Source organism: Larus michahellis, chromosome 5 (genome assembly GCF_964199755.1).
Source record: "Larus michahellis chromosome 5, bLarMic1.1, whole genome shotgun sequence".
NCBI lineage: Eukaryota > Metazoa > Chordata > Aves > Charadriiformes > Laridae > Larus > Larus michahellis.
In genome coordinates, this window is record NC_133900.1 from 31,765,237 (window position 1) to 31,786,461 (window position 21,225).

Consider the following 21,225-nt stretch of genomic DNA (forward strand, 5'->3'; position numbering starts at 1 on the left):
CATCGGGCTCTCCTCTTTCCTGCCCTCTTCCTTCATATTTTTCCTTGTTTGATTATTATTATTTTTTTGGTCTCCATTCTTAACATCCATAGCTTCATTTTCTCTAGTCTTGTACCATCAGTTTATTGTGCATCTGTGACTTCGCACTGGCACCACTTTTGCACTGCTTATAGTTATGTACATTCTGATTCCTTGTCCCCACATGGATGTGGAAAGCTAGATGTAAAATAAATGTTAAACCTTAATTTTTATAAAAATTTGAGTATGTAGTTTGGACATGGTTTGTTCTGGTTCTAATCTATGAAAGTGAACTTATTTTAAAGTCTAGTTGGCTTGAAATTTAGAAACCTGGGCTTTCTTCAACAGCGCATGCCTCATGAAATGACATTCTGAAATTTGTTAATGAAGTTGCAGTTCGTGCAGTATTTCTGCTTTGCTAACCAAAGATTTTTTGCTTACACCATTTTGCTGGAAAGTGGAAATACTTAAAATGCAGCTGCCAGTAGCATTACATCTGAGGTAAAAATTTATATTTCCAAGCTTGCGAACGTGTTGCGCTCACCTCTGTGGTAATTGTGTTAATTTGATGCTTATTACTTTGTCTTGGACTCTTACCCACTAAAATCACTTACATGGTAAACTAAGAAGATGTCTTGTGAGATGTAAGGCACCAGGCTTTATAAAACTCAAGGAGGTTTGGATGAGGGAAGGTCAGTGAAAGAGAAGATAGTAAAATATTATATGGAAGATGGAAATCTTGTTTGGAGCACTCTATAGTTCTCTTGTACATCTGTAATGGTACTTCTGTGATAATTTTCTGTAATTAGAAGGTATCTATTTTGGTGAATGGTGGGTGAATTGTAGACGTACATATGCATGCTGGAGGTCATGCTGAGACTTAAAATCATATCTTTTGTAGTGGGAAATGGCAGGTGTTTTGACCTTGAGACAGTCTCAGTAGTGCCTTGTGCAGGCTTCCTGTGGAAGTTGTATTTGGGCTTGCTGTTCAAGCAGGGGGGCAAAAGGAGGAGCTGGTTAACGTGAGCTAGTAAATTGATGAAAGAATTTAGGAACTCTTACCAAAACAAAAAGCTGAATTAGTGATTACCTCTTAGTAATCTGCCTACCAAAACCACAGATGTCTAAAAAGCACATAATAGATCTTGATTACTATGAAACACGTGGAGGGGAAAAAAGACTTTCCATTTTTTTAACTTCATGTGAAAACTGAAGGTTTTAGAAAACACTGAAGTGAGTTTTTCTGTCCAGCTCTGTGAAAAGACTTATTTCAGGATGATAAATACAATAATAGCTTCAGAACATAGGTGCCAGCTCTATCCTGAGTCTTGCATTGAACAAAATATCTTCTTTTTTTCATTTATTTTTTAAATGGCTGTGTTTATAGAGAACAGTGTCAAGCCAAGGCACTGAGATTTAACAAACTTGTAACAACGAAAGAAACTTAAAATTCAGTGTTGCTTCTGGAATAATTTTTTTTTAAGGTTGCATGCTATGTTTAAATGGGGTTTGAATTGGTCAATGTGATTCTAGTCAGCTTACTCAAATTTCACTCGAAAAACTCAGTAATTTTAAGCACACTTTTGAGTCTTTTCAGGATGCAGGAAAAACTTGATCTGTAGCATAGGCTGGAGCTTGTTTTTTGGGTTTTTTTACGTGTGTGTAAAAACATTCTACTCAGCTGCGCTGTGCATAATTTTGGTATGAAGATTGTAGGTGCTAACTCTGAAACAGAAGTCTGGCTTCACGCACACCCACAGCAGTAAGGTCTGATAGTTATGGAGGGATGGAACTACGGTCTGACAAATGATTGGAAGACAACTAGTTAGTAACACTAGTTAGGGGCGCAGACATACTGTACCAGTTCTGTTAGATTTGATAATTGGTTATGCAAAAAGGAATTAGCATTAATTAACAGAAAACTTAATGGTTTAAACGTGCACAGCCAGAAATGTCCTAATTAACTTTTTTATTGTGTTCTTATCTGCAGCCTCCCCTCGATTGTTCTCTCTAGCCATTTTATTTCAAATCCTTTATTGTTATAAAAAATAGGTTTTTACAGGTGTTATCATCTGAAGCAGATAACATAGGTCCATCAGATGTGGCTAGCAATTCAGAAGAAATCTTCCGTCTGCAAGTTTCTAATAAAACTTAAAAGCATAGTAGAATTTGCAGTTCAGCTGAAGATTTATTGCTATGTTTATAGGTGTCCAAAAAAATCTAAATTGACTTTCTTTCCCTGGCTTGTGTGTAGTTTTGTATATGAAAACTAGGCTTAGACGACTGTCTGTGTTAGAGCTAAATGAAACAAATTAGCACTAGAACAATGGAATGAGATAAATAATCCATGTTCAGTAAAAGATCTTAAGGTGTAAAGGTTATTTCACTAAAACACAGACTACGCTAATTCCTTAAAGGCTGAAAACCAAAAAACTGCTACTCATAGGAATAATTTGCTTTATGCTGTTCAGTTCTCTATGTCATTGAAGGTATGCTGTTTTACCCCAGTCAGTGCCTTCAACGTTAATATAAAATGGGCATAAACTGGAGAACTGTTGGATTCTTATCTTGATGGCCAACAGTGCAGGACCAATGCAGAGAACACATGGTAACACAGGAAACAAAACTGGGTTAAATGTATGATGTAAAGAGAAGGTACAGAAGGTCAAGAGCAGCTGCCCATATTACTGTGAAGTGAAAATGTCTTGCTGTCAATTCATGCAAACTGTGAAACCAGCTGGCTTCAAAATAATCTGGAATAAGATATCTGATAAATTGTGATTTTAGGTGTCCAGGTTAGCCTGTTGAAGAATAGCAGTTCAGATGTAGCCTTAGGAAGAGCAATTCAGAGTGTAGATCAATGCGCTTTTGGAGGCGTGTATAGAACGGTTCATAATTGGTGTCTGATTGTTTAGCCAGTGCCCATAAATTGTGACTTAGCTGTTCTCCCATGTTAATGCTGCAGTAACTTTGGTCTTCTGTGTCATTTAGAAGCAAGCACTCAGTCTTCTGCAGGCATAGTTCAAAGTTGTCAGCTTTTTCTGTACTGCAGTGAGGTGACACATGGTTTGTTTAATGTGAATCAGTTGTGGGGGAAAGAGATAAGTAGCTTCCAGGTGAGCAGCAGTAACTGCTGTAACTATTTCTAGAGCAGCGGTCTGTCTCGGTTAGGTTAGAAGAGGTGACAAGCGTAATCTTTACAGCGACAGGTGCCAGAAAAGGAACAGTGGATTTGATAGGACATCTCTGCATAAAGGAATATTGAGAATTTTTTTAAGGATGTCTGGTAAACATCCCTGTTTGCCCGAAATAGTGGATTTTGTCTGTTTGTTGGAAATATTTGTGAGATTCAGTATCTTCTTCAAACAGTTAAGGTTTTTAGTTTGTGAGGGCAGGAAGCTTTGTCAGGAGACATACAGTGTTGATCAGAACGTGTGTTTCAACAGCTTTGATCTGGGCTTGTACCTGGTTGACTCTGGGAGGGTAGGCTGCTGTCTTTAAATGACGGCTGTTGATATTCGTTCCCCTTCAGGAGCTTCAAGCAGAAGTACTTAAGCTCTGTACTTAAGAATGTTAGGTTTTGCAAATCATCTAGGTAATTGTGGCTTTTGCCACTTCATTAATCTTCCTATTAACTGTATGTTGTGCCATCGCAGACTTAACATGTCCCGAGTATGATCAGTTGCTTAGAAGACTGTGATATTACTTTGTCCCCATGGGAGGAATGGTAGCTGGAGGGCTGGGCTTGCTCCAGCTGCTTTGGCATACTAGGTTTGTGGAGACCAAACTTGGAAATGCCTTCATGTTTATCTGGGATGGGAATTTTGACTCAAGTTTAGTCACTCAGATGTGATGTCACGATTCATTAGAGAGAATGCATGAATTAAGCTATTTCCTATGTTCTTGAAGAGCTGCCTTAACTGGTGATGTTCTTGTCTTAGAAAATATTGATAGGCACTGAATGTGATAGTTTAATTTATGCTGAGGAAAGGAGAAGCCTTATGTTGTTTTTAAATCAAGCTTATTTTTTTCCCCTCTGGCCAGGTAAACCACAGCACTTCCTATCTGACAGTATTTGATGCAAGTCTGAAAAGGAACCACGTTCATATAGTCATAAATCCTGTCTTATTTTTTGTCTTTTTTTTTTTAAAGGGAAATTTCTGGAACACAACTTTTTACTGACCATGCAACTCAGATCCTCTTGGCATCTAAGAGAGGAACTGCAGTTTGCAACCGTGTGTACAGAGCTTAGTGTGAGTCTATAACATCTTCCTCCTCACAAATTTGTGAAGGTAAATAGTAAAGATTTGTGATAGCTCTGGCAAAGACCACTGTTCAGTATGAAGTTATTAGTTCTTCGGTGAAGAATACCCTTGCTAAAATAAGGTTTACATATTCTTCGCCGTGGTATTAATCCTGCTCTGACAGTCAATGCAGAAAAGTTAATTAATTCACAGATATCTTAGAAATTGAAGGATCTATTCAATATAACCATTATTTTATTCTTTTTCTTATTGCAAGGTTTGGGATGTTACTGGAGTAAGAGGTCCAGATCTCTTCATAAGGTACTAGATTTTTGTCTCTAAACTCGGAAGAGTATTGAAGAAAGTATCACTGTTTGTTACCGTAGTAGTTCTCAGGTAACAAACTTAGTGGAGATCAAGGCAGTTTCTGGAACATGGCACTGATCCATGCTTTTATAAATTGGATTAGTGCTGGCTGGAGAATTGAATTTAGTATTTGGTACCGAGTGTTGTTCAGTCTCTATGTCTGTGAAAAGTCCCGTAAAGTCTTGCATCTCTTAAGCATATCTGTCTGGTCTAATTGACATACGTGCCTTGACAAACTTAGAAGTACGGATTTTACTGGTGTTTTTGTTCATGTGTTTTGCTCAGCTTTTGTATACCTACATTCTTCCACTCCATTCTTTCTTCAGTTCTTACTGTGAAGCCCAGTGAGGGTTTCATTCCTTAAAGTTTCAGGAGACTTCTATTAGATCCCACAGTACTGACCTCTGAGAGGTTTGGGATTTTTATTGAAAGGCCAGAGGACAAACCATATGGAAATACATTAGCCATTTCAATTAAAATAGGTGCAAGTGAGATGCATGATGTTTGGTGAAGGCTTTCTTGCTTCAGTGATGCTATAATGAGTAGAAAATCTTACCACATAAGCTTTTAAAGGCAGCATGCCATTAGTGTGTATTAAGCCACTGTGTGATTCTGCAAGAGAATGAATGTGGCTTTGCATAGACTTACTTTGCAAACTATTACGGTTTTTTTTTTTTAATGTAGTAGTAACGCTATAACAAGCTGCCATGGGACTAGTGCAGATAGTGTCTCTAACCAGCATAAGAGGTAGAACTTTCTTGTGTAAATGAATCATGACCCCTTGTTTCTGTTGTTGACTGTACTAACAGCTTCTTATGTTCTTACAGTTTGAGTTTTATTTCATGAGGGTATCTCTTAAGTCTTGTTTATGTAATGATTTATGTTTCCTGAGAATCCATTCCAAATCCATTGAAAGCTGCACTTCAAGGTATCATCGTACAATCACAAGCAATTGAATTGGAGCAGAGGTAGGTAGGTGGCTGTTACTTAATTTAGCTAGGCTTTTTTCCGCTCCTTCGTATGTGCTGCACTTCACACTCAGAATTACTGTTTCAGTGCAAAGGATGTGGATTTTCATAGCCTCAGCTTTTTATTTATAATTCGGGAGAGAAGTAAAAGCACATTCTGTTTGGATTAATTGTAAATCATATGAGAAAACTCAAGCTTTAAAATGCAGGTAACCCTGAAGCATATTTTTTCACATTAATATTATTTCTGATACTGATATGACTGATGTAGAAGAATATTCCAACTTTTCATAACAAAAAATGTGAAAAGACAGGCTTGTGGAGTGCCATTGACTAGTTACCTTGAAACTTTTGGATGTAAAACTATTTCCTTGAACAGCTGTTTTTTAACATGGTTGATGTGGCATCTTACTGGGCACACGTGCATTATGTTGTACTTTATGGCGGCGAGCGGGGAGAAGGGAGGAAGATGAAGAGAGAAGTTGCCATTTGCTGTTTAACTGATGCTAGAACATACCTGGTTCCCAGGGCAGGAGACCCAATACAGAGATTGGTTGTAGTTGACCATTCAGCCCTCTTAACCTTGTTTTCCTTCCCACAGCCACCAGGCAATGTTTGTCTGCACCCTTTAGAGACTGGAACTTCTTTTTACCCATTTCTTGCACGTACAACTACCCTCTGGATACCCTGCTTTCTGCTGCCTTCCCTGATCTGATAGGGAATCTCTTTTGTGTAACTTAGCTAGGCAATGCCTGGGGACTCTTGAGTGCTTCTAAATTATAGAGCAGTATTTTATGCAATTGCTAGGGCAAGTAATGCCTCTTAAGGTGCAAAGCATGAAAAAGGTGGAAGGAGTAACTTAGAAAATAATCTTTTTACTGTATTAATTGCTGCAGTGGTTCTCGTTGGGAGAAGAGCTTGTAAAAATACTGAAGAAAAATAAAAAGGTTCAGGATCTTTATGAAGTTCTTAGGTTAGATGAGTATAGGTGAAACAACTGCCATGTATTAGGGTTAGGAATCTAGAATGCAGATACGTGGGGACAAGGAGTGAAGGGGAAGAGCTCAATGTTAGTCTCCCTGAATTTTAAAGAGCATGTAGCATATGCTGACACATACATCATGAATAATTTAGGGTGTGGACAGTGCAGAGGGCAGCCAGCTGTACCTTCTGCGCCAGCTGCAGCTAACTGATAAGCTCTTCTAGAAGAGTTGTGTTAGGAGGAAGTAGCAGTAATCATAGTTTGTGGTTACAAGATAATGGGTCATTGCCGGGAAGCTGGAAGGATAAACAGCAGATCAGCATCCTTGGTATTAAGAGAACACAACAAAAGGTCTTGAAAAATCTCCAAGTTCAAATTGCCACCAAGATGCTCACTAAACAATGAGTGACTCTTTCTAGTCATGCAGTGGCTTTCTCTGTCCACTGTTAACTGTCAAAGCAGGAGGTGGCAGAAGAAAGCTTAGTTGTACCCTTCTGTCCTTCCAAGTAAACCTTCATGGCTGTGACCAGGTATGGAGGACTCCAACGTGAATATTGAGGAAAAATTGCTGTTTGTCAACTATTGAACTACATCATCAAAGTTGCCTACATTATTATTTTTAAATAGTTTCAAGTATCTTTTTAGTGTGATTGAAATTACTCAGGGCATAGTTCTAGGCCTTTAAAACTGTATTTGTCAATGCGACCACTGCTGATAAACTGTATTCAAAAAATGCTGAGAGAATCTACATAATGGAACTTGTATTGACAGATAAGTTTTCAAGATGATTTTGCATCTTAAACCTTGTAAGTGCTTAATAACTTTTTGGAGTCATGACAGCTTTCTGTGGTGAAAAAGCCCTTTTAACTGAGAGCCATAGAGCCATACCTTTGGAAATGATTGTTTGCTGAATGCTGTTTATTTTGCTAGTATGTAAAAAAACAAACAAACAAACAAACAAAAAAGCCAAAAACTTAGATGGCTGTTCACTTTTTAACTCACTAATTAAAACTTTAAATACCTTCAGAATATTGTGGCACTTTATGAAATACTCCATAGACATCAAAATACATGCTGAATATTTACATACAAAGTGTTAATTTAAGTTATAGTATAGCTTCTCTCCTTGCAGAAGATCTATACCAATTTAGACAAGCTGATGAACTTTGCACTTGCTGAAACAATCTTACAGGATTCCAGGCAGTGATCTCTTGTGTTTTTCAGATCCGTTCTTATAGGCTGCCATTTGCCTCTGCCTATCTGTAGCCCTAGTGGTGAGAATACAGAGCTCTTCCATGGAACTCTGACACTTGTAGCAGCTATCAAAGATACAGGCAATAATTTGAGCACCAGATTATTTGGATCCACTGGGCTGAGAATTTAACTGTAAACAAAGTGAATGGGAGTAGTATCTTAACATAGCTGCTCCCTGAAGAGGTTGGGGCCCTTTCATCAAGGACTGAGCTGAAGAGACAAGCTTCTTTTCACATTCCTAAGGCTCTTTACTATGTTTCTAGCCATAAAACTACTGCCTGCCTTCCCTGCTTCCAGTGCAAGTATCCAAATACTAAAATTTTGACTAATACCAAAACAAGAAATTTGTAATCAGGCAGTACGAGAGTATGACAGGAGACGAGGAAATGGAATGAAGCTGCGTCAGAGGAAGTTCAGATTGGACGTTAGGAAAAGGCTCTTCACTAAGAGGGTGGTTGGTCACTGGAACAGGCTCCCCAGGGAAGTGGTCACGGCACCAAGCCTGTCAAGTTCAAGTTCGAGTTCAAGGAGTGTCTGGACAACACATTTAGTCATATGGTTTAGTTTTGGGTAGTCCTGCAAGGAGCATGTAGTTGGACTTGATGATCCTTATGGGTCCCTTCCAACTTGAGATATTCTGTGATCCTTCTAGTACTCTTTATTTTCTTTATTTGCTGCAGTAGTCTTTCCTTTTTGTTACAATGAGAATCAAATGTGTAATGCTTTATTTTTACAGATGGGTATGTATAAAGTAGTATTTTTAATGCTGTTTATGTACTAACTCACTTGGAAAAACAAAAAATAGAGCCCATATTAAAGTATGTCTGCTTGATGAATGTGCATGAGTCAGTTTCTGTAACTCTTAGTTCTCGGACATTTGTACCAGTGCAGTGAGCAATGTTGCTTGTAGCATCCTGGACTGTAGCATGAAGATACAGTTCCATTACATAAAGGGTTTGCACTGGAATCATTTAGACAAGTGATGATTTTTTTTTTCGTATGTAGGCAGGGTCTTGGCTTATGCTGTTGCATAGGTGGGCCTTGAGTCAATTCAGTGGGGGCTTCATTGATTAAGAATTCTGGCAATTCTTGTAGGTTCTGCAATAATCATTAATCTTTCAGGAGCAGGGAAAAAAGTGTCTCTTGAGTACCCACCGTTTTCAGTAAAGTTATTCTGAATATTCCCTGGTGCTTGCATCAGGGTCACTTTTGCAGGAAATGAATGGACAGAGTTTGTCCTAGTGCTGAAGCCAGGTGCATCACCCCCACTAAAAGTCTGAGAAATGGAGGTCCTGACTTGCCCCAGTAGTTTGTCTGGAGTGACTGAGCTAGAAGAAGAAATGCAGCTCCCAGCTATTTTGGCAACTCCAAATCCATTCAAGTTTACTCATCCAATTTATCAGCTATAAATTTTTGTTGACATTCTCATAATACTCACCTGCACAGAAAACATTAATTAAAACACTAGGCTGGGTATATGTTTCATATTTAGCATAATCTCTTTGGTATGTCCTGCACTCAGCTGGCAAAACACCAAGAGAAGTATGCAGTAAGACTCAGCAATGCCTCTCAAACCTCTGTCATGGGAGAAGCAGTTTGTTACCTGCGATACCCACATTTTGAAGGATTTAATTTTAGGTGTTTAGGGACGAATCATACATTGTATTGTGGTCACAGGTGACTGTCTAGTTTTAGACCTTTAAGAACGGCTAAGCAAGCTGTTTTGTAATGTCTCCATATGCATTACTGGTTTCCTGTAAGTGCCAGAGAATCAGTTCTGATTCTAGATAAGTTTTAATCAGACTTCACAGGGAGCTTGGACAGCACCATACCTAGTCTTAAGAGAGTGACTTTGCTCAGGAGACAAAGGGTAAATGACAATGGTCAGTGTTACATAATCTTATAAATAGACTAGTTTTGTTTCAAAATTGTTTATAAATTGAAGAGAATAAAAGCTATGGGAATTCATCTTCTAAAGAACTTACCTTTAGAAATCTGGTCATGCTGGCTTTTAACATCTTCAGGCTTTTTGTGTCTGTGCTATGCAAGGTGGTGACCTGAAACCTTAAATCCTGTGGTTTGAGCCCATCTCAAAACAAGCTGTTACATAGAGGTATAAATACAGGCTTTTGCCCTGGCATACCTGATGAAGTTTAAGAGTATGCTCAAGGTATCACCTGCCTTTCTGCTTATGCAATTTAAAAATTATTATTACCTATTTTTTGCCCTTTCCCCTCCGTATAGCATTTGCCTGGAGCAGTAGCTTCCCTTCCACATACTTATTTTTAATTACTCATGATTGTTAGTGTTGAGTGATTTTTGTTTGCTAAGGAAATCCCCTTGCAATGACCTACAGACTTTACAAAAATTATGAAAGAAACTTTAGGCCTACCACTTATATTGTCATTTTGTATTTTGCTCATGATAACCTAGTACAACGTTCTCTTCTAGTGATGTATTAATAGCGTCCTCATCTAAAAGCAATGTTAATTTATTTCCTCATTTTATTTCTGACATCCTTTTTGGATGGAATTCAAGATTATAAAATAATGCCTGAAATGTGTTCTTTCTGTCTGTCCTTTACAAATCCATAGCTGGAGGGCTCCCTGCACCATATTGCCTTTACACCAGCCCAGAGGGTAACTATTTTGCACAGCAGTTCTATGTTTTGCAGAGGTGGACATGAAACAGAAGACAGGCATTATGTTGAGGAGCTGTGGGGCTTTCATACAGATGTGCTGTACTGTCTGAAGGTATCTGCAGTCATGCAAACCCTAGTCCAGTTTTACACCAGTGTTTATCCAACATGTCTGCATCGATACCACTGCATCTATGCAAAACTCCCAAAAGCAGGCGATTCTTTAGTTGTTTTGTGTCTTTGATAAATGGTCTGTGGTGGTGGTATCTACAGGGGTGTACAGTTACCAAAAGAGAGAGCAAGCCCCAATATGGACTGGTGTGAACACGAGTCCTGTTTTGCTTCAGAGGTGGTAACCTTCAGCAGAAGAATGGTACAGGGTGGACAGGTGGGGGCAGTAATATCTTAAAGTACTGCAGCCAAATCTGTGAGAACCTGTTTGCTTAAAACCTTTGCATGAACTTATTGAGCATGAATTTGAAAGAGAAAACAGCAGCAGCCTGTCGCGATGATAGAGATTGTGAAGCAATTGGAAACAAAAGACTTCTGGATTAACACAGCAGAATTTGGGCAGCTTCAATGGAACTACTCTGAATTTGTTCTAATAGAGCCAAAGGCATGGTTTTGCCTTCAGCTTTTTTGTCTTACTGCAAATGGATATTCTTTATCAAGTATTATAAAGTAAGAATTGTAGTAAACTCCTAAATTTGTGGTATTACAGAAATTAAATGTGGTACACAGCAAAAGAAAGCTACACAAAAGATCTTGCTTTGCGTCTTAAGATTTTAAAAGATAAAACCATAGCCTTTAAGACTTTAGTATCTTTAAACGGTAAAATATCATTTATTTAAAAATACTCTCAAACAAAAAACAAACCCTAAAACTGGGACATGAAAATGAGACATGATTTAACTTAATTATAAGCCTCGAACAAGGAAACAGCATGTTCTCAGAATACTTAATTACAGCATTGTTTTTAGGTTGGTGTGTGTGTGTTGCTCCAGTCAGTCTTCAGCTGAGAGAATAAAAGGCAAAGAAAACACGGAAGTACAGTAAACATCTTGAAATGCAGTTTCCTTCTTACTGGGAAGCTATCATGTGACTTGCTGAAAAAGATTTATTAAAAAAAGCCAGCTTGCAGTATTTCTTTGGTAGCATTAAAACTTAATTCTCTGTAAATCTGCTTCTTGAGAAATAATATCCTACAAGATCTCTCAAGTAGCACTACAATGTTAAATGCTTTTAGTGTTGTATGAGTGAATTTAAGGAAAATACACTGAATTGTTTGATTGTCCTCATTGAAAGCATTACTCATTGACAAATGAGGGCAGAAACAGAACAAGGCTTCCTATTATTAATGTGTAATGATTTTACAGTCTGAACTTGTAAAGGTGAGAAGATACTAATTTTGACTGAATTCTACAACATGCAAAGCCAGTTGGGGTAACTCAGTCTTCAACGATGATAGTCTTTTCTGCCAATCTCACTAAAAGATGTCTGGGAGTTGAACTGAAATGGGATTTGCATTTCAGTTAGTCAATATATTGAATGTGGGTTGTTCAGTCTTAAAAATACACACACAGTAACTGTTCCAACAGCTAAATTTCTGCATGACTTTTGCTGCCAAACAGTATGGGTCCCAGCCATCCCTTTTTGAAGTTGGTAGCAGAGATTTTTTTCAGAGTGACAAAAAGAAGATCAGCTGCTGTTTCTGCCCTTGGACCAGTATTTCTCAGAACTGTGCCCCCCTCTGCTCTCACAGGTGAAAAAATCACCTGTGGTTATATTGTGTAGTTTTTCTTTAAATGGTAGATGAATGGAAGGACTGGGATTTTTATGTTGTATTGAAATGAAGGGTTGTCAGCTCAGAAGGATTTGGATCAAAAATATAAAGGCATGTTGACCATGTTCAATAATCTTCTAAAGATACATCTAAGGTGGATTCTTATAGTGTGTTGAATTAGGTGTGTGAAAGCAAGAGGCTAAAACAAAACTCTGGTGTCCTTTTTCTTGTCTGCAGTTCACTCTTGCACTCTATGCTGCATACCAGGAGCAGCAGCATGTTTTTGTGTCAGTCACACTCTATTCTTAGATGATTTGGTGTATGAATTGTATTTATGCTGTTAAAGTAATTAACTCTTTAGCATCCCAAGGTGCTTTATGTATTCTTTCCTCCTCTAATTTTACAGTCTATAATTACAGACAATAAGAAAACATAAGGACAGAAATGGAAAAACTGAATAAAGTTCTGCAGTTAATTGGGGCTTCTTTGAATGCTATTGGTTGGTTGCATTTCTATACAGAATCATGCGTACGGACCTACATGCAGTTAGTAGTTTGCTTTCTTTGTATGCACAGTGACCTGACTCTTCTGTTAAGAGAAAAAAAATTATATAGTAACACTACTGCTAGCATTACTTCTTTAAAGGACTTTGCAAGATTTTCTGGTTTTAAAGCATATTTCACCTTCTCACTTAAGCATATTCTGAGACAGACCAAGATTTTCACCTGCTTCATAAATGAAGTAAAAATGACACAAATCCAAACAGAACGTTCACTTAGTCAACTATTCTTTAAGAATAAGCAACACCACCCTTCCCCCCAACACAAAAGCCAAAACCCACCCCAAAATGCTACGAACCATCATCTAAGGTCACAGAGTAGCTGCTGAAATTAGCATTTTCAATTTCAGGTTGAGCTGTGTGAGGGAATAGCATCACTTGTATTTGAAGAAAAGCAAACCAACTGCTTTCTAATCTGCTCACAGCTGAGCAGGCATACAAGGCATCTAGACTTGAAAGTTCTTGGATACTCTTCTGTTTTGTGCTGTCACAACCCTCACAAGGTACATGGGCTAGTCACTCTTACAACTGCGAGAGTCTTTGAAGTCTGAGCACTTACACTGTGAAATAAGATGCAGTAGATTGCACAGCTGTTTTCCACCTTTTGTACAGCTTCAGCTGGAGGAACAGCTAGATGAAGTTGCTACCATGCTGTGGTGTGAAACATCTGCAAGTGGTAGAGGTGGTCTAGGCCTCTCTGCACCAGGGTTCAGCGGAAGCAGAGCATGAAGCAGGGCGGCTGGCTACCCCAAGAATAGCTCAGGCCACTGGTTGCCTTTTGCTCCTTCCACTGGGCCATTTAATTCCTGCTTTAGGGCTGTGCATGAAGGGATTAAGCGAGCAAAGGCATGCAGGAAAGCTACAGTGTGATTTAGAAACCATACTTCAGGTTGTTTCCTTGGAGCTGACCCTTCTGCTCCTTTACAGATGACCATACTCAATTTTTACAAACAAAACCCACAGCAACAGTGCTAGCACTGCTTTATAAGAAACCAGAGTACTTTTTTAATGAGATGTTCATGACATCTGTTCTGGTTTTACACACCTCTAATTTTATGGGAAAAAGGCGGTGGAAGTTTGAGGCCATGTAAAATCATGACTTGAGGGCGCCGATACTGAAAGTTACCTGTTGCAGTGTTGTCACAGCTCTTCCTCATTCCTCCCACTTCACTGCAGTTTTCTAGAGCTCGAAGTAAATGCCCTACATCTGAAAGATTTGTAACCTTACACTGCTCCTATTATCCATGTTCCACTGTGCCTCTTCTTAGAGCAAAAAAAACACGCTTTTTTTTTTTTTCTCTTTCTTTCTTTTGCTGGTAACGTGTATGCCCTGCTCCGTAAGCCTGTTTCTCCTCAGGTTGTGCCGCCTTGCTTGAAAAGTCGCTCGGACGGGGGTGTGTGGTGCAAGCGCCCATCGCTGCTTTGCTCGGAGAGAGGGCGGCAAAGCGGGGGCGGCCCCTCGCTTGCTGTCAGGGACGCCCGAGGCGGGGGAAAACCCCTCCCCAGCTGACTGGAAATCCTCTCAGGAGCCGCACCGGCTCGTCCTCAGCAGCGCCATCTTCCCTTCCCCTCCTAAAGCGCGGCGGTTGAGCAGCCCGCCGGCCCCGAGCAGCCGTTAACGGCCGGCGGGAGGAGGCGCGCTCCCGCCCCGCCCCCACCCCCAATGGCCGCTAACGGCCCGAAGCGCCGCCCCAGCCCTCCGAGGACGTGGCTGCAGGGACCAGTCCCCCACCCCTGTCTGTCTCTCCGTCCGTAGTCCCGCAGCGGCGTCTCCGCGGGCCGTGGCGGTGAGGCGGCAGCGACGCGGGGCCGCCGGGCCGCCCGCTCTCCCATGCCGGCGGCCATGTCGGTTGTCTGGGGGGCGGGCGGGCGTCGCCATACGCCGAGCCGCCCCGCTGCTGTTCCTACTGGTGGCGGCTGCGGGCCGGGTCAGCGCCTCGGCCGCGGGCGGCCCGGAGGTGCACAGCCTGCGGGGGAGCTGGCGGCTGGGCAACGGGAACGGCTCGGTGGTGCTCCGAGGGGAGGTGCCGGGCTGCGTCCACACCGCCCTGCACCGCCAGGGCGTCATCCAGGTACGGTAGGCTGCCGCGCCTCACACCTCGCCCGGCCCCCACTCGCCCTCGGTGGGGCCATGTCCGGCTGCGCCCGGGGTCCGAGCCAGGCTGCGGTCTGGTGGCGCCCGAGGAGAAGCCTGGCAGCCGCCATGCCGCCCCGAAGTGGGCAGCCTGCCGCAAAGGAGAAATAACAGCCCCCCCCGTGTGAAATCTCCGAAATCATGGTTAGAGGCAACCCCCTCGCCCCTGCAAAACACTGTTAATGTCCCGGGAGCTGCCTCAACCGCTGCAGGTTTTGCTAGCGTTGCTGGTGCAGCAGCCAGGCTTGGTTTCCTTAGCCCCTCCAGTGGCTAAGGGTTTGGCGGCTGCGATATCCTCAGGGCAGAGCGGTCCCAAATATGGCCAGGGGTACAAATGCAAGCCCGTGCTCTGCGGTGTGTGAGATTCTGTGACACGAAACCAAGGTGCTGACACCAGATACCTACAATATCATCATAGCATGTAAGTCGTGTTTACCTACAGTATTACCTCAAAAGAGTGAAAAGTTAAACCCACTCCATTGAAGTTTGACTTGTTGATGCGTGAAGTCTAGGGATTTCAGGCACTTCAGTCCATTAAAAATCCCTTTTAACACTTGCAGAGCACACCAGAACAGTGGAGATTGTATACTCCCCTGCTGCCTAAGGGAAGTATATTCTGAAACATGAGTATAAAACTGTTACATTTAAAAGACTAGTTCCTGCCTTAACGGTTTTAAGAAGCTTTGCTGCTTCTGTTTACTATTGCCGCTTTTGGGTTTTAGATCTATGAAAACATAGTGACCACTTTCTGGGACAAATGATCAAAACTGCAGCTGTAGGTTGGTACCAAGTACACTGATACCAGCCAAAGCTGCTTGTCACTTAGACCTGACAAGAAACATGGCAGTAACTGCGTCATTGTTAAAATAAGGTGATTTTTAAAAGGAAATCTGTGGAATGTGAAATGTGTACCTGGAACAAGGAAAAGAAATAAAACATAGTGAAATTAACAAAATTGACTATAAGACTGATAACTACACTTCTGTACTAGAAAACGTGAACTACTGATATATATCAGATAAATCTATATATGGTATTTCTTGTGGGCCCGATGTTGCATTTGTGTAGCATTTATTTAAAAAGCACATTCTGGATGCATGCATTTTGTACTTTCTATTCTTTAATTTTTATTCTTCAGATTATTATCCTGCTCTGCTCTGACTAAAGTTAGAGAGGTATAAGGAGAAAGTGACTCCACTTCAGGCAGGATAATTTTAGCATTTTTCTGTGTTGGCGTAGGTTGGGAATCCCAGTACTAATAATAGATTCCAAAGAGTGCCATTGGCAGATAAAAGAAATAGTCAGCATTGGAAAAGTAAATACACTAAGAAGCGATAAGCTGGGCCATGGTGGTCTGTTGTTTCAACATCTGTGTGCTAAGTCACGTGACATTTTGAACATACACAATTAAGGTTTTAAAATGGCTATTCTGAAGTTTTAAAAAGTGCAGTGGGCAGGTAGACTGTATATGGAGGATCAGTGAAGAGAACTGTGCCAATTTCTCCCATGCAAAAGTGCCTAACATACACTGAACGTCTCAGATGTTCGGCTGTGCTGGGAGATGTTGCTGTAAGAAGTGTGAATAATCATTCAGGAGAAACTGTGACCAATGCACTGACTCACTCAAGATAATGACGTAGCGAGAGACTCACATTTAACTACTCACATTAAGTACTCTTACAAAGTGAGAAAATGTGATTGCTAATTTAGCTGCATTGCTGTAAACTGACTGGCAGTTTTAGTCATCTTAAGCAGCAGTGTGATACTTGGAAATGAGGCTGCGATCATGAACTCTCATGTGCCTGGGCAGAATCCCAAGCCTGCACGGAGGCGCGAAAGCTTGTTAGTCTGCTGGCCAGCAGCATGGGTCTTACTAATAGGTAGATGGGTGCTTAGCTAATTAAATCGATGATGGTTGGTTGTGGACACTTGGAACGCGTTTGTGTGAATACAAGTATGAACTTGCTCCCAACACATGCTGATATGGCCGGGTGTGAACCCGCCATGACCTGGAAACTGTTGCTAAATTGGTGGTGTTAGAATTAGTACACTCTGCCAAGGAGCGAAGTTAACTGAAATACCTCAGTAGTGTGGTTGCTTGTCCTCTGGACTGGACTCAGCCCTTGTCTGGCTAGTTCCAAGCTCAGAATGAGCTAACTTGTTTCTATGTATAGGTGTGTACAGGTAACTTAAGGTCAATTTAAACCCATTCTTACTCAGTTCAGCAAAGCCCAGTTTACAGAAAGAAGCGTTCGCACAAGTATTTGCACCAGGATAAATAAATTGCCTTAAAATAATATTTTTTATTAAAAAGATAGATAAAATGGAGAGCATACAAAAATATGTGAGCAGCCTTAGAAGATTTCAAATCTATCACAGATAGTGTTAAATGTTATCAATCCATGCCACCATAGTTGTAGCAAAGCGGAAAACCTGGGTTGTGTGGAGGGAGTCAGTGACGTAATTCATTATTGCAGTGCAGGGCTTCATGCTACAAAGTGTGGCTTAGCTGTTTGTCCTGAGGTTTCCTCATTGTGGTGAAAATGCTTATGACCAAATCTTTTCAAATGCAGATGATTAAAATTATATTCCTATATCCCTATTTATACAGAAGCATGCACACAGCCTGAATTTTAGAGGCATAGAGCACTGGTTGCTCCGTTTCTTCAGCACTCATTTTTCTCTGGAAATTGTCCCTTTTTGGGGTTGTATCAAGTGTAGAGTTAGGAGTTCTATTATAGTTGCCTAAATACAAAAGCATTGGTCTTGAGTATTTTTTTTCATTTGCTCCTTTTGCTCTTTGCTGTGGAGTGTAGGATTTTTATTCGTCCTACTGAAAATGTCACTAGACCAGCAATCCAAAAGCTTATGGCTTGTAATCAAAAGTGAAGATTGGTCTGAAAAGCCATACCAGGAAATAGGAGAACAAAGATAGTGGGAACTAAATTATTCTGGATAGCAAGACCCATATGTTCAGCAACCTAGTGAATTCTATGCACCATTTTTCTGTGTGATTTGCAAACGGCAAATAGCACTACATCCTTTGCTTCTGTATCTTTGGGGGTTTTTCATGGGTTAGCACCCAAACCAGAAATTTAAACCAAAATCTGGGAGGGCCTACTCCAACAATCTAGCCTAGTGGGCCTCTCACAAATAAGGGGAAGGAGGGCAGCAAGAATGAGCTGACAGATATTAAACCTGCAAAATGTGGCTTAGGTTGCAAAAGCAGGCTGCAAGCAACTTATTTATCAGTGTGTGGTTCATTTCAAATTTGGGTCAATGCACAAACTGTTTTTGCCCAGGAATGCGCTAGCTGATTACATGTCTGTAGCCTTACTTTAATCTGCTGTGTGGGCTGTACATTTGAAGTGAAAGACATCTCCTGACACTAAGGGTTCATTACGCATCTTTCTGGATCCTCTTAGCATTCGTTCTAGAGATGTCTTTACTCTTTGGCGTATAAAATATACATTGGATGAACACATTTTTCTGAGTGCACCAAATGCACGTATCTTAGAAAATGCTCTTGGGAAAGATACTTTTGAGTTTCCTATTGAAGTATCATTTTCTTCCGTGTTCAACCAACGTAGTTCAAGCGCTGGATTAACTGTGATAAAAGCTCTAAGGGCCAGAAGTAGCATCAGAGTATGTGTTCAGTTGTGTTGTTTTAATAACATTTCATTAGGACTCTGTAGCTCTTACTACTATTTACATCTAAAATTTAGAAAAGGCATGAGAAATGCACATAAACAAGGGTAATAGCCACTTGAATAAAGTTAGCGCAAAGTTTGGGCATAAGTGCAGACATTTTACAAACTTGCACCAAATCTATTGCTAACCCTACCTCTTTGGAAAAAGATTTACAGAAACCATTTTGTCTGAAGATTTAGTTTTTAACTACTGTCAGCATAGTATTTTCTTTCAGGCACAGTTCTGATAAGCAATATGTGTCAGCAGGTAACTTGTGCATTAAATCTTTGTGCTAGAAACAGTCGTCTTTAGCATGTACTGTCCAAGTACTGCATGATGCCATTTCTGCTGGTAGGTGATTCCTATAAAATTTCGGTTCTGATGAATATGGCTATTGTAGCTGGATTTTCTTGTCTGCCAGCCGTTTGCTTTCACGCAGAAAGGCTGTTTTTTCTTATTAGCTGTCACTTTGATCTGTAAAGAACTATTATGGGGGGTCTGCAACTGTGATGCTAATATAAGGGCTGGATAACACTGCAGTTTCTTCCCCATTATACAACAAGGACATGCACTTGACACAGAAGGTTACAGTGGTCTTGGTCATACCTGGATATTAAAACATATTAGAAGAGACAGAAACTTATGTATCTCAAGTAAGATTTCTGCAGTTCTGTAAAGTAGTGTGTATTTTTTGTAGCTTGTTCTGCATTTGTATAAAATATGCTGTTGCATTTTTTCTGATGCTTCATCATAACTTAGATTTTTGAGGGCAAGCCAGGTAACAATTGCATTGGGTATTGTATGGTTCTAACACGTTAAGTGGCATTCATTGATGAAATAGTTGATTAATATAAATATATTATTTTCTGTTAAAACATATGTGCTCTGCTGAGTTGTGCGAACATATGTGGAAGCATTCAAAAGCCTTAGTGAAACTTAGGATAAATATTAAATTGCACTCAGGTTTATATTTTGAAAGCTTGTGAAGTTAAAATAGATAAAAGTTATAGTAGCCTGTTAAATACAGCAGAGTATTCAAAGAATATTAAGCGATGAGTATTAATATCTCGTTAATTAACTCTTTAGTAGTATTTGGCTTCATGTATCAAACATCTTGAGCATAAGGTGACATTCAGTTTACTGCTTTGTTAGAGTAACTACTGAAAATGAATTACTTTAGGATGAACTTCCAGAACTCATGTTCCAAGAATATGATCCATTTATCACTACTGTTAGTTCAGCTTGACTTCAAGCTTTAAATATTGTGAAACTGGGCTTGCTGAAAATTGTATAAATGTCCTGATTGCTATCTCGCTTGAGATATCAAGAAGTGCGTGGATATAGGTAAGTATCTTAACTATTTAGCTTCCAGCCTGAAGTTGGCAACAGTATAATCATTAAACTGTAAATCATGAAACATCACTTGCAAGTTTTATTTTGGTAATCTGTTACATCAGCAGGATTTTCTCACAGCATACATTATAAAATATCAGGAGAGCTGATTTGAGAGAGAAGAGCATGCAAGGCAGTTTCAAATTAGATCATAACAAAAGTAGGATAAGGTGAAGGTTTTTGTTCCCTTTGTTACATTTTATTATCACAGAATCACAGAATGGTAGGGGTTGGAAGGGACCTTTGGAGACCATCTAGTCCAACCCCCCCTACCAAAGCAGGCTCACCTAGAGCAGGTTGGACAGGAATGCGTCCAGGCAGGTTTTTAATATCTCCAGAGAAGGAGACTCCGCAGCCTCTCTGGCCGTCCTGTTGATGTTGAGATGTTCCTCATGTTGAGGTGGAATCCCTGTGTTCCAGCTTGTGCCCGTTACCCCTTGTCCTGTCATGGGGCACCACTGAGAAGAGCCTGTCCCCATCCTTTTGATACCTGCCCTTTAGATATTTATAAGCATTATTATATGCTGATCTTCCACCTGGATCTAGCTGACTCTGTCTAGTGTCATTCAGGTGTTTGTGCCATGCTCCCCTGGACACCAGGTTGTGTGGGGGCCTGAGGCTGGCCCTTCATGAGGCCAGTGTGCCTGGCACAACTCATTTGGGCTTTGAGCCTCACTTCTGATGTGTTCATGTCTCATCCATTTCCTGCTTAACAGGAGAAGCTCTTAGCTTGTATGACTGTAGCTTTTCAATATCCCCTTAAAATCATTGCAAGGAGGAGTTTCCATCTAGCCGCTTGGCAGGGCCTTCAGTTTAGTGCTGCCAGTGTTTTTGAAGTCCTGCTGATGTCCTGTTATCCAAACTGGAAAATGCTTCCTTTTGATGCTCTGTAGCAGGGCTTTTTACCTCATCTTAGCAGGTGATTTGCTGCTTGCTTACAGCATTGAAGTTGGGAGCAGAGAACAAACAGGGAGGGAGCTTGAGCAGTTCAGAGTTTTTCTTCAAATTGCAGGGAGCAGGAAAATGCACGGCTGTCATGTTTGGTGGGATCTAAAAATAGCTGTAGTTGACTCCACGGCTCTCTGACTTGCTTCCAGGAACATGTTGAGCTAATGAATGTGAAGTATATTTAATATATGTGCAGTCTATTTCCTACCATCTTTCAAATTGTCCCAGTGCCCTTAAGAGTTTAAAATT

General features: G+C 40.5%; 1 protein-coding gene across 4 annotated transcripts in view; it reads left to right on the forward strand.

Annotated features, from left to right (window-relative positions):
- Nucleotides 1-14,343: 14,343 nt before the first annotated feature.
- The window catches only part of MANBA (mannosidase beta), a 58,546-nt gene continuing 51,664 nt past the window's right edge, over nucleotides 14,344-21,225 (forward strand). For 2 of the 4 annotated variants that reach the window (XM_074589455.1, XM_074589454.1), the window contains exon 1: nucleotides 14,344-14,884. The gene's annotated coding sequence lies outside the window, so the exon portion shown is untranslated. Of the gene's footprint in view, nucleotides 14,885-15,251; nucleotides 15,368-21,225 lie in introns of those variants that run through there. The other 2 variants (XM_074589457.1, XM_074589456.1) reach the window with 2 other exon arrangements.